This window comes from Ambystoma mexicanum, unplaced genomic scaffold (assembly GCF_040938575.1).
Source record: "Ambystoma mexicanum isolate Mex_15411 unplaced genomic scaffold, UKY_AmexF1_1 Mex_scaf1, whole genome shotgun sequence".
NCBI classification, from domain to species: Eukaryota; Metazoa; Chordata; class Amphibia; order Caudata; family Ambystomatidae; genus Ambystoma; species Ambystoma mexicanum.
In genome coordinates, this window is record NW_027182324.1 from 4,672,522 (window position 1) to 4,688,476 (window position 15,955).

At 40.5% G+C, this 15,955-nt stretch overlaps 11 non-coding genes across 11 annotated transcripts; 10 read left to right on the forward strand and 1 right to left on the reverse strand.

The window, feature by feature from the left end:
• The first annotated feature begins 1,002 nt into the window (after window positions 1–1,002).
• On the forward strand, window positions 1,003–1,076 carry TRNAT-AGU (transfer RNA threonine (anticodon AGU)). The gene has a single exon. It is a non-coding gene; the product is annotated as a tRNA-Thr (tRNA).
• A 2,448-nt stretch (window positions 1,077–3,524) lies between these two features.
• On the forward strand, window positions 3,525–3,598 carry TRNAT-AGU (transfer RNA threonine (anticodon AGU)). The gene has a single exon. It is a non-coding gene; the product is annotated as a tRNA-Thr (tRNA).
• Window positions 3,599–3,835: 237 nt separating this feature from the next.
• TRNAK-UUU (transfer RNA lysine (anticodon UUU)) lies at window positions 3,836–3,908 on the reverse strand. Its single transcript has one exon. It is a non-coding gene; the product is annotated as a tRNA-Lys (tRNA).
• Window positions 3,909–5,207: 1,299 nt separating this feature from the next.
• TRNAT-AGU (transfer RNA threonine (anticodon AGU)) lies at window positions 5,208–5,281 on the forward strand. The gene has a single exon. It is a non-coding gene; the product is annotated as a tRNA-Thr (tRNA).
• Window positions 5,282–6,048: 767 nt separating this feature from the next.
• Window positions 6,049–6,122, forward strand: TRNAI-AAU (transfer RNA isoleucine (anticodon AAU)). Its single transcript has one exon. It is a non-coding gene; the product is annotated as a tRNA-Ile (tRNA).
• Window positions 6,123–7,731: 1,609 nt separating this feature from the next.
• On the forward strand, window positions 7,732–7,805 carry TRNAT-AGU (transfer RNA threonine (anticodon AGU)). The gene has a single exon. It is a non-coding gene; the product is annotated as a tRNA-Thr (tRNA).
• Window positions 7,806–8,571: 766 nt separating this feature from the next.
• Window positions 8,572–8,645, forward strand: TRNAI-AAU (transfer RNA isoleucine (anticodon AAU)). The gene has a single exon. It is a non-coding gene; the product is annotated as a tRNA-Ile (tRNA).
• A 1,609-nt stretch (window positions 8,646–10,254) lies between these two features.
• On the forward strand, window positions 10,255–10,328 carry TRNAT-AGU (transfer RNA threonine (anticodon AGU)). Its single transcript has one exon. It is a non-coding gene; the product is annotated as a tRNA-Thr (tRNA).
• A 1,608-nt stretch (window positions 10,329–11,936) lies between these two features.
• On the forward strand, window positions 11,937–12,010 carry TRNAT-AGU (transfer RNA threonine (anticodon AGU)). Its single transcript has one exon. It is a non-coding gene; the product is annotated as a tRNA-Thr (tRNA).
• A 767-nt stretch (window positions 12,011–12,777) lies between these two features.
• Window positions 12,778–12,851, forward strand: TRNAT-AGU (transfer RNA threonine (anticodon AGU)). Its single transcript has one exon. It is a non-coding gene; the product is annotated as a tRNA-Thr (tRNA).
• Window positions 12,852–14,811: 1,960 nt separating this feature from the next.
• On the forward strand, window positions 14,812–14,885 carry TRNAT-AGU (transfer RNA threonine (anticodon AGU)). Its single transcript has one exon. It is a non-coding gene; the product is annotated as a tRNA-Thr (tRNA).
• Window positions 14,886–15,955: the final 1,070 nt, after the last annotated feature.

A 15,955-nucleotide genomic window follows, 5' to 3' on the forward strand; every position in this document is an offset into this window, starting at 1 on the left:
CACTCTAAATCGACGATTAATGACATGCTCGTTTTGTGCAATGGAGTTTCAGTCAATTGGAAAACATTTTGAAAAGTTATATTGCAACAGAAGCCCAGCCTTAAAAAAGTGGATTTCACTTCTAAATGATTACATGAGGAAGGAAAGGAGACCAGATGCAAAAAAGGTGCTGTGGCTTAGTTGGTTAAAGCGCCTGTCTAGTAAACAGGAGATCTTGAGTTCGAATCTCAGCAGCGCCTGTCTGCTTTTTTTTCGACCAATCTGTCTCCCCAATATTAAAACTTTGTACAAAGATTGCTATTTCATGCTATTTAGAAGCACAGTCAGGCTTGAAATGTTGGCAAAGCATCCAAGAACTCTGGACTCCACTACCTTAGAGTCATATTGCCCAAGGTTGCGATGCCATCAGAAATAGCACATATTAGAATGAGCAATTCATATTTCCTGCTTAATTTTTTGTAAAAGAAGCAAAGGTATGCCTGAACAGGGACTTGAACCCTGGACCCTCAGATTAAAAGTCTGATGCTCGACTGAGCTATCCAGGCACAAGGATCACTGCCCATTTGAAACTTGATTTACACTCTACAGCACCTCCATACATGGCTACCTCACTGGTCAATAAAGGAAATGAATTACTAGTGCATTACACACATTTTGACACTGGAGACATAACTTTTTTCAGTCATTCCGTATCCAGATATAGAGATTTGCAGCATCTAGGACTTTAATGTTCACCCACTTACAGATTTGAATGTTTTGCCACATTCATGAGTGCAAACTTGCTCCCCAGTAAAGACGAACATGTGCTCCTCAATGCACACACTGGGCAATGCAGTCCACTCTAAATCGACGATTAATGACATGCTCGTTTTGTGCAATGGAGTTTCAGTCAATTGGAAAACATTTTGAAAAGTTATATTGCAACAGAAGCCCAGCCTTAAAAAAGTGGATTTCACTTCTAAATGATTACATGAGGAAGGAAAGGAGACCAGATACAAAAAAGGTGCTGTGGCTTAGTTGGTTAAAGCGCCTGTCTAGTAAACAGGAGATCCTGAGTTCGAATCTCAGCAGCGCCTGTCTGCTTTTTTTCGACCAATCTGTCTCCCCAATATTAAAACTTTGTACAAAGATTGCTATTTCATGCTATTTAGAAGCACAGTCAGGCTTGATATGTTGGCAAAGCATCCAAGAACTCTGGACTCCACTACCTTAGAGTCATATTGCCCAAGGTTGCGATGCCATCAGAAATAGCACATATTAGAATGAGCAATTCATATTTCCTGCTTAATTTTTTGTAAAAGAAGCAAAGGTACGCCTGAACAGGGACTTGAACCCTGGACCCTCAGATTAAAAGTCTGATGCTCTACCGACTGAGCTATCCAGGCACAAGGATCACTGCCCATTTGAAACTTGATTTTCACTCTACAGCACCTCCATACATGGCTACCTCACTGGTCAATAAAGGAAATGAATTACTAGTGCATTACACACATTTTGACACTGGAGACATAACTTTTTTCAGTCATTCCGTATCCAGATATAGAGATTTGCAGCATCTAGGACTTTAATGTTCACCCACTTACGGATTTGAATGTTTTGCCACATTCATGAGTGCAAACTTGCTCCCCAGTAAAGACGAACATGTGCTCCTCAATGCACACACTGGGCAATGCAGTCCACTCTAAATCGACGATTAATGACATGCTCGTTTTGTGCAATGGAGTTTCAGTCAATTGGAAAACATTTTGAAAAGTTATATTGCAACAGAAGCCCAGCCTTAAAAAAGTGGATTTCACTTCTAAATGATTACATGAGGAAGGAAAGGAGACCAGATGCAAAAAAGGTGCTGTGGCTTAGTTGGTTAAAGTGCCTGTCTAGTAAACAGGAGATCCTGAGTTCGAATCTCAGCAGCGCCTGTCTGCTTTTTTTTCGACCAATCTGTCTCCCCAATATTAAAACTTTGTACAAAGATTGCTATTTCATGCTATTTAGAAGCACAGTCAGGCTTGAAATGTTGGCAAAGCATCCAAAAACTCTGGACTCCACTACCTTAGAGTCATATTGCCCAAGGTTGCGATGCCATCAGAAATAGCACATATTAGAATGAGCAATTCATATTTCCTGCTTAATTTTTTGTAAAAGAAGCAAAGGTACGCCTGAACAGGGACTTGAACCCTGGACCCTCAGATTAAAAGTCTGATGCTCTACCGACTGAGCTATCCAGGCACAAGGATCACTGCCCATTTGAAACTTGATTTTCACTCTACAGCACCTCCATACATGGCTACCTGACTGGTCAATAAAGGAAATGAATTACTAGTGCATTACACACATTTTGACACTGGAGACATAACTTTTTTCAGTCATTCCGTATCCAGATATAGAGATTGGCAGCATCTAGGACTTTAATGTTCACCCACTTACGGATTTGAATGTTTTGCCACATTCATGAGTGCAAAATTTCTCCCCAGTAAAGGCGAACATGTGCTCCTCAATACACACACTGGGCAACGCAGTCCACTCTAAATCAACGATTAATGACATGCTCGTTTTGTGCAATGGAGTTTCAGTCAATTGGAAAACATTTTGTAAAGTTATATTGCAACAGAAGCCCAGCCTTAAAAAAAGTGGATTTCACTTCTAAATGATTACATGAGGAAGGACAGGAGATCAGATGCAAAAGAGGTGCTGTGGCTTAGTTGGTTAAAGCGCCTGTCTAGTAAACAAGAGATCCTGAGTTCGAATCTCAGCAGCGCCTGTCTGCTTTTTTTTCGACCAATCTGTCTCCCCAATATTAAAACTTTGTACAAAGATTGTTATTTCATGCTATTTAGAAGCACAGTCAGGCTTGAAATGTTGGCAAAGCATCCAAGAATTCTGGACTCCACTACCTTAGAGTCATATTGCCCAAGGTTGCGATGCCATCAGAAATAGCACATATTAGAATGAGCAATTCATATTTCCTGCTAAATTTTTTGTAAAAGAAGCAAAGATACACCTGAACAGGGACTTGAAACCAGGACCCTCAGATTAAAAGTCTGATGCTCTACCGACTGAGCTATCCAGGCACATGGATCACTGCCATTTGAAACTTGATTTTCACTCTACAGCACCTCCATACATGGCTACCTCACTGGTCAATAAAGGAAATGAATTACTAGTGCATTACACACATTTTGACACTGGAGACATAACTTTTTTCAGTCATTCCGTATCCAGATATAGAGATTTGTTTCATCTAGGACTTTAATGTTCACCCACTTACGGATTTTAATGTTTTGCCACATTCATGAGTGCAAACTTGCTCCCCAGTAAAGACGAACATGTGCTCCTCAATGCACACACTGGGCAATGCAGTCCACTCTAAATCGACGATTAATGACATGCTCGTTTTGTGCAATGGAGTTTCAGTCAAATGGAAAACATTTTGAAAAGTTATATTGCAATAGAAGCCCAGCCTTAAAAAAGTGGATTTCACTTCTAAATGATTACATGAGGAAGGAAAGGAGACCAGATGCAAAAAAGGTGCTGTGGCTTAGTTGGTTAAAGCGCCTGTCTAGTAAACAGGAGATCCTGAGTTCGAATCTCAGCAGCGCCTGTCTGCTTTTTTTTCGACCAATCTGTCTCCCCAATATTAAAACTTTGTACAAAGATTGCTATTTCATGCTATTTAGAAGCACAGTCAGGCTTGAAATGTTGGCAAAGCATCCAAGAACTCTGGACTCCACTACCTTAGAGTCATATTGCCCAAGGTTGCGATGCCATCAGAAATAGCACATATTAGAATGAGCAATTCATATGTCCTGCTTAATTTTTTGTAAAAGAAGCAAAGGTACGCCTGAACAGGGACTTGAACCCTGGACCCTCAGATTAAAAGTCTGATGCTCTACCAACTGAGCTATCCAGGCACAAGGATCACTGCCCATTTGAAACTTGATTTTCACTCTACAGCACCTCCATACATGGCTACCTCACTGGTCAATAAAGGAAATGAATTACTAGTGCATTACACACATTTTGACACTGGAGACATAACTTTTTTCAGTCATTCCGTATCCTGATATAGAGATTTGCAGCATCTAGGACTTTAATGTTCACCCACTTACGGATTTGAATGTTTTGCCACATTCATGAGTGCAAACTTGCTCCCCAGTAAAGACGAACATGTGCTCCTCAATGCACACACTGGGCAATGCAGTCCACTCTAAATCGACGATTAATGACATGCTCGTTTTGTGCAATGGAGTTTCAGTCAATTGGAAAACATTTTGAAAAGTTATATTGCAAAAGAAGCCCAGCCTTAAAAAAGTGGATTTCACTTCTAAATGATTACATGAGGAAGGAAAGGAGACCAGATGCAAAAAAGGTGCTGTGGCTTAGTTGGTTAAAGTGCCTGTCTAGTAAACAGGAGATCCTGAGTTCGAATCTCAGCAGCGCCTGTCTGCTTTTTTTTCGACCAATCTGTCTCCCCAATATTAAAACTTTGTACAAAGATTGCTATTTCATGCTATTTAGAAGCACAGTCAGGCTTGAAATGTTGGCAAAGCATCCAAAAACTCTGGACTCCACTACCTTAGAGTCATATTGCCCAAGGTTGCGATGCCATCAGAAATAGCACATATTAGAATGAGCAATTCATATTTCCTGCTTAATTTTTTGTAAAAGAAGCAAAGGTACGCCTGAACAGGGACTTGAACCCTGGACCCTCAGATTAAAAGTCTGATGCTCTACCGACTGAGCTATCCAGGCACAAGGATCACTGCCCATTTGAAACTTGATTTTCACTCTACAGCACCTCCATACATGGCTACCTCACTGGTCAATAAAGGAAATGAATTACTAGTGCATTACACACATTTTGACACTGGAGACATAACTTTTTTCAGTCATTCCGTATCCAGATATAGAGATTTGCAGCATCTAGGACTTTAATGTTCACCCACTTACGGATTTGAATGTTTTGCCACATTCATGAGTGCAAAATTTCTCCCCAGTAAAGGCGAACATGTGCTCCTCAATACACACACTGGGCAATGCAGTCCACTCTAAATCAACGATTAATGACATGCTCGTTTTGTGCAATGGAGTTTCAGTCAATTGGAAAACATTTTGTAAAGTTATATTGCAACAGAAGCCCAGCCTTAAAAAAAGTGGATTTCACTTCTAAATGATTACATGAGGAAGGACAGGAGATGAGATGCAAAAGTGGTGCTGTGGCTTAGTTGGTTAAAGCGCCTGTCTAGTAAACAGGAGATCCTGAGTTCGAATCTCAGCAGCGCCTGTCTGCTTTTTTTTCGACCAATCTGTCTCCCCAATATTAAAACTTTGTACAAAGATTGTTATTTCATGCTATTTAGAAGCACAGTCAGGCTTGAAATGTTGGCAAAGCATCCAAGAATTCTGGACTCCACTACCTTAGAGTCATATTGCCCAAGGTTGCGATGCCATCAGAAAGCGCACATATTAGAATGAGCAATTCATATTTCCTGCTTAATTTTTTGTAAAAGAAGCAAAGGTACGCCTGAACAGGAACTTGAACCCTGGACCCTCAGATTAAAAGTCTGATGCTCTACCGACTGAGCTATCCAGGCACAAGGATCACTGCCCATTTGAAACTTGATTTTCACTCTACAGCACCACCATACATGGCTACCTCACTGGTCAATAAAGAAAATGAATTACTAGTGCATTACACACATTTTGACACTGGAGACATAACTTTTTTCAGTCATTCCGTATCCAGATATAGAGATTTGCAGCATCTAGGACTTTAATGTTCACCCACTTACGGATTTGAATGTTTTGCCACATTCATGAGTGCAAACTTGCTCCCCAGTAAAGACGAACATGTGCTCCTCAATGCACACACTGGGCAATGCAGTCCACTCTAAATCGACGATTAATGACATGCTCGTTTTGTGCAATGGAGTTTCAGTCAATTGGAAAACATTTTGAAAAGTTATATTGCAACAGAAGCCCAGCCTTAAAAAAGTGGATTTCACTTCTAAATGATTACATGAGGAAGGAAAGGAGACCAGATGCAAAAAAGGTGCTGTGGCTTAGTTGGTTAAAGCGCCTGTCTAATAAACAGGAGATCCTGAGTTCGAATCTCAGCAGCGCCTGTCTGCTTTTTTTTCGACCAATCTGTCTCCCCAATATTAAAACTTTGTACAAAGATTGCTATTTCATGCTATTTAGAAGCACAGTCAGGCTTGAAATGTTGGCAAAGCATCCAAGAACTCTGGACTCCACTACCTTAGAGTCATATTGCCCAAGGTTGCGATGCCATCAGAAATAGCACATATTAGAATGAGCAATTCATATTTCCTGCTTAATTTTTTGTAAAAGAAGCAAAGGTACGCCTGAACAGGGACTTGAACCCTGGACCCTCAGATTAAAAGTCTGATGCTCTACCGACTGAGCTATCCAGGCACAAGGATCACTGCCCATTTGAAACTTGATTTTCACTCTACAGCACCTCCATACATGGCTACCTCACTGGTCAATAAAGGAAATGAATTACTAGTGCATTACACACATTTTGACACTGGAGACATAACTTTTTTCAGTCATTCCGTATCCTGATATAGAGATTTGCAGCATCTAGGACTTTAATGTTCACCCACTTACGGATTTGAATGTTTTGCCACATTCATGAGTGCAAACTTGCTCCCCAGTAAAGACGAACATGTGCTCCTCAATGCACACACTGGGCAATGCAGTCCACTCTAAATCGACGATTAATGACATGCTCGTTTTGTGCAATGGAGTTTCAGTCAATTGGAAAACATTTTGAAAAGTTATATTGCAAAAGAAGCCCAGCCTTAAAAAAGTGGATTTCACTTCTAAATGATTACATGAGGAAGGAAAGGAGACCAGATGCAAAAAAGGTGCTGTGGCTTAGTTGGTTAAAGTGCCTGTCTAGTAAACAGGAGATCCTGAGTTCGAATCTCAGCAGCGCCTGTCTGCTTTTTTTTCGACCAATCTGTCTCCCCAATATTAAAACTTTGTACAAAGATTGCTATTTCATGCTATTTAGAAGCACAGTCAGGCTTGAAATGTTGGCAAAGCATCCAAAAACTCTGGACTCCACTACCTTAGAGTCATATTGCCCAAGGTTGCGATGCCATCAGAAATAGCACATATTAGAATGAGCAATTCATATTTCCTGCTTAATTTTTTGTAAAAGAAGCAAAGGTACGCCTGAACAGGGACTTGAACCCTGGACCCTCAGATTAAAAGTCTGATGCTCTACCGACTGAGCTATCCAGGCACAAGGATCACTGCCCATGTGAAACTTGATTTTCACTCTACAGCACCTCCATACATGGCTACCTCACTGGTCAATAAAGGAAATGAATTACTAGTGCATTACACACATTTTGACACTGGAGACATAACTTTTTTCAGTCATTCCGTATCCAGATATAGAGATTTGCAGCATCTAGGACTTTAATGTTCACCCACTTACGGATTTGAATGTTTTGCCACATTCATGAGTGCAAAATTTCTCCCCAGTAAAGGCGAACATGTGCTCCTCAATACACACACTGGGCAATGCAGTCCACTCTAAATCAACGATTAATGACATGCTCGTTTTGTGCAATGGAGTTTCAGTCAATTGGAAAACATTTTGTAAAGTTATATTGCAACAGAAGCCCAGCCTTAAAAAAAGTGGATTTCACTTCTAAATGATTACATGAGGAAGGACAGGAAATCAGATGCAAAAGTGGTGCTGTGGCTTAGTTGGTTAAAGCGCCTGTCTAGTAAACAGGAGATCCTGAGTTCGAATCTCAGCAGCGCCTGTCTACTTTTTTTTCGACCAATCTGTCTCCCCAATATTAAAACTTTGTACAAAGATTGTTATTTCATGCTATTTAGAAGCACAGTCAGGCTTGAAATGTTGGCAAAGCATCCAAGAATTCTGGAATCCACTACCTTAGAGTCATATTGCCCAAGGTTGCGATGCCATCAGAAATAGCACATATTAGAATGAGCAATTCATATTTCCTGCTTAATTTTTTGTAAAAGAAGCAAAGGTACGCCTGAACAGGAACTTGAACCCTGGACCCTCAGATTAAAAGTCTGATGCTCTACCGACTGAGCTATCCAGGCACAAGGATCACTGCCATTTGAAACTTGATTTTCACTCTACAGCACCTCCATACATGGCTACCTCACTGGTCAATAAAGGAAATGAATTACTAGTGCATTACACACATTTTGACACTGGAGACATAACTTTTTTCAGTCATTCCGTATCCAGATATAGAGATTTGCAGCATCTAGGAGTTTAATGTTCACCCACTTACGGATTTGAATGTTTTGCCACATTCATGAGTGCAAACTTGCTCCCCAGTAAAGACGAACATGTGCTCCTCAATGCACACACTGGGCAATGCAGTCCACTCTAAATCGACGATTAATGACATGCTCGTTTTGTGCAATGGAGTTTCAGTCAATTGGAAAACATTTTGAAAAGTTATATTGCAACAGAAGCCCAGCCTTAAAAAAGTGGATTTCACTTCTAAATGATTACATGAGGAAGGAAAGGAGACCAGATGCAAAAAAGGTGCTGTGGCTTAGTTGGTTAAAGCGCCTGTCTAATAAACAGGAGATCCTGAGTTCGAATCTCAGCAGCGCCTGTCTGCTTTTTTTTCGACCAATCTGTCTCCCCAATATTAAAACTTTGTACAAAGATTGCTATTTCATGCTATTTAGAAGCACAGTCAGGCTTGAAATGTTGGCAAAGCATCCAAGAACTCTGGACTCCACTACCTTAGAGTCATATTGCCCAAGGTTGCGATGCCATCAGAAATAGCACATATTAGAATGAGCAATTCATATTTCCTGCTTAATTTTTTGTAAAAGAAGCAAAGGTACGCCTGAACAGGGACTTGAACCCTGGACCCTCAGATTAAAAGTCTGATGCTCTACCGACTGAGCTATCCAGGCACAAGGATCACTGCCCATTTGAAACTTGATTTTCACTCTACAGCACCTCCATACATGGCTACCTCACTGGTCAATAAAGGAAATGAATTACTAGTGCATTACACACATTTTGACACTGGAGACATAACTTTTTTCAGTCATTCCGTATCCTGATATAGAGATTTGCAGCATCTAGGACTTTAATGTTCACCCACTTACGGATTTGAATGTTTTGCCACATTCATGAGTGCAAACTTGCTCCCCAGTAAAGACGAACATGTGCTCCTCAATGCACACACTGGGCAATGCAGTCCACTCTAAATCGACGATTAATGACATGCTCGTTTTGTGCAATGGAGTTTCAGTCAATTGGAAAACATTTTGAAAAGTTATATTGCAAAAGAAGCCCAGCCTTAAAAAAGTGGATTTCACTTCTAAATGATTACATGAGGAAGGAAAGGAGACCAGATGCAAAAAAGGTGCTGTGGCTTAGTTGGTTAAAGTGCCTGTCTAGTAAACAGGAGATCCTGAGTTCGAATCTCAGCAGCGCCTGTCTGCTTTTTTTTCGACCAATCTGTCTCCCCAATATTAAAACTTTGTACAAAGATTGCTATTTCATGCTATTTAGAAGCACAGTCAGGCTTGAAATGTTGGCAAAGCATCCAAAAACTCTGGACTCCACTACCTTAGAGTCATATTGCCCAAGGTTGCGATGCCATCAGAAATAGCACATATTAGAATGAGCAATTCATATTTCCTGCTTAATTTTTTGTAAAAGAAGCAAAGGTACGCCTGAACAGGGACTTGAACCCTGGACCCTCAGATTAAAAGTCTGATGCTCTACCGACTGAGCTATCCAGGCACAAGGATCACTGCCCATGTGAAACTTGATTTTCACTCTACAGCACCTCCATACATGGCTACCTCACTGGTCAATAAAGGAAATGAATTACTAGTGCATTACACACATTTTGACACTGGAGACATAACTTTTTTCAGTCATTCCGTATCCAGATATAGAGATTTGCAGCATCTAGGACTTTAATGTTCACCCACTTACGGATTTGAATGTTTTGCCACATTCATGAGTGCAAAATTTCTCCCCAGTAAAGGCGAACATGTGCTCCTCAATACACACACTGGGCAATGCAGTCCACTCTAAATCAACGATTAATGACATGCTCGTTTTGTGCAATGGAGTTTCAGTCAATTGGAAAACATTTTGTAAAGTTATATTGCAACAGAAGCCCAGCCTTAAAAAAAGTGGATTTCACTTCTAAATGATTACATGAGGAAGGACAGGAAATCAGATGCAAAAGTGGTGCTGTGGCTTAGTTGGTTAAAGCGCCTGTCTAGTAAACAGGAGATCCTGAGTTCGAATCTCAGCAGCGCCTGTCTGCTTTTTTTTCGACCAATCTGTCTCCCCAATATTAAAACTTTGTACAAAGATTGTTATTTCATGCTATTTAGAAGCACAGTCAGGCTTGAAATGTTGGCAAAGCATCCAAGAATTCTGGAATCCACTACCTTAGAGTCATATTGCCCAAGGTTGCGATGCCATCAGAAATAGCACATATTAGAATGAGCAATTCATATTTCCTGCTTAATTTTTTGTAAAAGAAGCAAAGGTACGCCTGAACAGGAACTTGAACCCTGGACCCTCAGATTAAAAGTCTGATGCTCTACCGACTGAGCTATCCAGGCACAAGGATCACTGCCCATTTGAAACTTGATTTTCACTCTACAGCACCTCCATACATGGCTACCTCACTGGTCAATAAAGGAAATGAATTACTAGTGCATTACACACATTTTGACACTGGATACATAACTTTTTTCAGTCATTCCGTATCCAGATATAGAGATTTGCAGCATCTAGGACTTTAATGTTCACCCACTTACGGATTTGAATGTTTTGCCACATTCATGAGTGCAAACTTGCTCCCCAGTAAAGACGAACATGTGCTCCTCAATGCACACACTGGGCAATGCAGTCCACTCTAAATCGACGATTAATGACATGCTCGTTTTGTGCAATGGAGTTTCAGTCAATTGGAAAACATTTTGAAAAGTTATATTGCAACAGAAGCCCAGCCTTAAAAAAGTGGATTTCACTTCTAAATGATTACATGAGGAAGGAAAGGAGACCAGATGCAAAAAAGGTGCTGTGGCTTAGTTGGTTAAAGTGCCTGTCTAGTAAACAGGAGATCCTGAGTTCGAATCTCAGCAGCGCCTGTCTGCTTTTTTTTCGACCAATCTGTCTCCCCAATATTAAAACTTTGTACAAAGATTGCTATTTCATGCTATTTAGAAGCACAGTCAGGCTTGAAATGTTGGCAAAGCATCCAAAAACTCTGGACTCCACTACCTTAGAGTCATATTGCCCAAGGTTGCGATGCCATCAGAAATAGCACATATTAGAATGAGCAATTCATATTTCCTGCTTAATTTTTTGTAAAAGAAGCAAAGGTACGCCTGAACAGGGACTTGAACCCTGGACCCTCAGATTAAAAGTCTGATGCTCTACCGACTGAGCTATCCAGGCACAAGGATCACTGCCCATTTGAAACTTGATTTTCACTCTACAGCACCTCCATACACGGCTACCTCACTGGTCAATAAAGGAAATGAATTACTAGTGCATTACACACATTTTGACACTGGAGACATAACTTTTTTCAGTCATTCCGTATCCAGATATAGAGATTTGCAGCATCTAGGACTTTAATGTTCACCCACTTACGGATTTGAATGTTTTGCCACATTCATGAGTGCAAACTTGCTCCCCAGTAAAGACGAACATGTGCTCCTCAATGCACACACTGGGCAATGCAGTCCACTCTAAATCGACGATTAATGACATGCTCGTTTTGTGCAATGGAGTTTCAGTCAATTGGAAAACATTTTGAAAAGTTATATTGCAACAGAAGCCCAGCCTTAAAAAAGTGGATTTCACTTCTAAATGATTACATGAGGAAGGAAAGGAGACCAGATGCAAAAAAGGTGCTGTGGCTTAGTTGGTTAAAGCGCCTGTCTAGTAAACAGGAGATCCTGAGTTCGAATCTCAGCAGCGCCTGTCTGCTTTTTTTTCGACCAATCTGTCTCCCCAATATTAAAACTTTGTACAAAGATTGCTATTTCATGCTATTTAGAAGCACAGTCAGGCTTGAAATGTTGGCAAAGCATCCAAGAACTCTGGACTCCACTACCTTAGAGTCATATTGCCCAAGGTTGCGATGCCATCAGAAATAGCACATATTAGAATGAGCAATTCATATTTCCTGCTTAATTTTTTGTAAAAGAAGCAAAGGTACGCCTGAACAGGGACTTGAACCCTGGACCCTCAGATTAAAAGTCTGATGCTCTACCGACTGAGCTATCCAGGCACAAGGATCACTGCTCATTTGAAACTTGATTTTCACTCTACAGCACCTCCATACATGGCTACCTCACTGGTCAATAAAGGAAATGAATTACTAGTGCATTACACACATTTTGACACTGGAGACATAACTTTTTTCAGTCATTCCGTATCCAGATATAGAGATTTGCAGCATCTAGGCTTTAATGTTCACCCACTTACGGATTTGAATGTTTTGCCACATTCATGAGTGCAAAATTGCTCCCCAGTAAAGGCGAACATGTGCTCCTCAATACACACACTGGGCAATGCAGTCCACTCTAAATCAACGATTAATGACATGCTCGTTTTGTGCAATGGAGTTTCAGTCAATTGGAAAACATTTTGTAAAGTTATATTGCAACAGAAGCCCAGCCTTAAAAAAAGTGGATTTCACTTCTAAATGATTACATGAGGAAGGACAGGAGATCAGATGCAAAAGAGGTGCTGTGGCTTAGTTGGTTAAAGCGCCTGTCTAGTAAACAGGAGATCCTGAGTTCGAATCTCAGCAGCGCCTGTCTGCTTTTTTTTCGACCAATCTGTCTCCTGTAAGGATATTTGGCATGTTACAGCACAGAGTACAGCACTACTGCACAAGTAGCATTACAGCACTACTGCACAAGTAGCATTTTTTTTGCAGCACCACCACAAGGGTGCGGTGCATTGCTATATGGGTTAGCAGATTAACAAGGAAAGACAGACTATTCAGTCAAAAAACGATTTTAACATATAAGATGCAAAGCTATTTTTACAGTTAAAAGCACACGTGTTCATTTAAAAATGCACACTATTTTTCACCTGAAATGCCTATATTGCTAGAGACACATTTGAAAATTAACAGCTAACATATTAACCATTAACCTGACTAATAAAACCTTATTTTAATATAACTCACTAATAAAATGTGTTCTCTACTGCAGAATTAGGCATACTTTGAAAACCAGTTAAATGAGTGTGCAGATTTTTCCTCTCTTCTCTGCCTGATTATCCGTGTTGTTGTGCACAGTAACTGCAGGAGGAAGGAAGTCAGATTTGCAACAATTGCAAATGTATAAGCGAAGCTATTGTTTAAAAGTAGGAGGATGAGAGATGATGGATTTCATTGGAACACGTCATAAAGAGGGCTGAGAGGAAAGTTTTAGTGGGCAGTAGCAGGGAAAAAGACAGGGAGACATCTTTCTGCACTACTGGGGAGAAGACCTGGCTGTGGGGGTGTCCTGCTGCAGTCGAGACTGGGGAAAGCTGAAAGAATTACCTTTCCACTGGCAGAGGCAGTCCTATCTGAAAAAGCTGAGAATTCCAGGCAATGACCCCGGCTTGAGAAGGCAAGCGTTCCTTTTTGTTGGAGTTAAGCCAAGAGAGCCACATTCACAGAGAGAAGACTCTGAACAGATAAGGTAATTACCTAACTGGGGGAGCTGTGTGTGTGCACGAAAGTATGCAGTCAGTGTAGAAAAATGAAAGTCCCGTGCGTGTCTTAATCAAGTGCTAATGTTGCAATTTAAGTTCTGTTCTCCGCCACTATAATTGCAGTGTGTCATTGAAAATGCTTTGATTGTTCCCTTTTATTGCTGTAAAGAATGAGATCATGTCTAAATGCAAATTTTATAATACAGAAAATATTTGAAAACAAAAAAAAAAAAAAAAAAAAAAAAATGCTACTTGTGCAGTAGTGCTGTAATGCTACTTGTGCAGTAGTGCTGTACTCTGTGCTGTAACATGCCAAATATCCTTACACTCCCCAATATTTAAACTTTGTACAAAGATTGTTATTTCATGCTATTTAGAAGCACAGTCAGGCTTGAAATGTTGGCAAAGCATCCAAGAATTCTGGACTCCACTACCTTAGAGTCATATTGCCCAAGGTTGCGATGCCATCAGAAATAGCACATATTAGAATGAGCAATTCATATTTCCTGCTAAATTTTTTGTAAAAGAAGCAAAGATACGCCTGAACAGGGACTTGAACCCTGGACCCTCAGATTAAAAGTCTGATGCTCTACCGACTGAGCTATCCAGGCAGATGGATCACTGCCATTTGAAACTTGATTTTCACTCTACAGCACCTCCATACATGGCTACCTCACTGGTCAATAAAGGAAATGAATTACTAGTGCATTACACACATTTTGACACTGGAGACATAACTTTTTTCAGTCATTCCGTATCCAGATATAGAGATTTGCAGCATCTAGGACTTTAATGTTCACCCACTTACGGATTTGAATGTTTTGCCACATTCATGAGTGCAAACTTGCTCCCCAGTAAAGACGAACATGTGCTCCTCAATGCACACACTGGGCAATGCAGTCCACTCTAAATCGACGATTAATGACATGCTCGTTTTGTGCAATGGAGTTTCAGTCAATTGGAAAACATTTTGAAAAGTTATATTGCAACAGAAGCCCAGCCTTAAAAAAGTGGGTTTCACTTCTGAATGATTACATGAGGAAGGAAAGGAGACCAGATGCAAAAAAGGTGCTGTGGCTTAGTTGGTTAAAGCGCCTGTCTAGTAAACAGGAGATCCTGAGTTCGAATCTCAGCAGCGCCTGTCTGCTTTTTTTTGGACCAATCTGTCTCCCCAATATTAAAACTTTGTACAAAGATTGCTATTTCATGCTATTTAGAAGCACAGTCAGGCTTGAAATGTTGGCAAAGCATCCAAGAACTCTGGACTCCACTACCTTAGAGTCATATTGCCCAAGGTTGCGATGCCATCAGAAATAGCACATATTAGAATGAGCAATTCATATTTCCTGCTTAATTTTTTGTAAAAGAAGCAAAGGTACGCCTGAACAGGAACTTGAACCCTGGACCCTCAGATTAAAAGTCTGATGCTCTACCGACTGAGCTATCCAGGCACAAGGATCACTGCCCATTTGAAACTTGATTTTCACTCTACAGCACCTCCATACATGGCTACCTCACTGGTCAATAAAGGAAATGAATTACTAGTGCATTACACACATTTTGACACTGGAGACATAACTTTTTTCAGTCATTCCGTATCCAGATATAGAGATTTGCAGCATCTAGGACTTTAATGTTCACCCACTTACGGATTTGAATGTTTTGCCACATTCATGAGTGCAAACTTGCTCCCCAGTAAAGACGAACATGTGCTCCTCAATGCACACACTGGGCAATGCAGTCCACTCTAAATCGACGATTAATGACATGCTCGTTTTGTGCAATGGAGTTTCAGTCAATTGGAAAACATTTTGAAAAGTTATATTGCAACAGAAGCCCAGCCTTAAAAAAGTGGATTTCACTTCTAAATGATTACATGAGGAAGGAAAGGAGACCAGATGCAAAAAAGGTGCTGTGGCTTAGTTGGTTAAAGTGCCTGTCTAGTAAACAGGAGATCCTGAGTTCGAATCTCAGCAGCGCCTGTCTGCTTTTTTTTCGACCAATCTGTCTCCCCAATATTAAAACTTTGTACAAAGATTGCTATTTCATGCTATTTAGAAGCACAGTCAGGCTTGAAATGTTGGCAAAGCATCCAAAAACTCTGGACTCCACTACCTTAGAGTCATATTGCCCAAGGTTGCGATGCCATCAGAAATAGCACATATTAGAATGAGCAATTCATATTTCCTGCTTAATTTTTTGTAAAAGAAG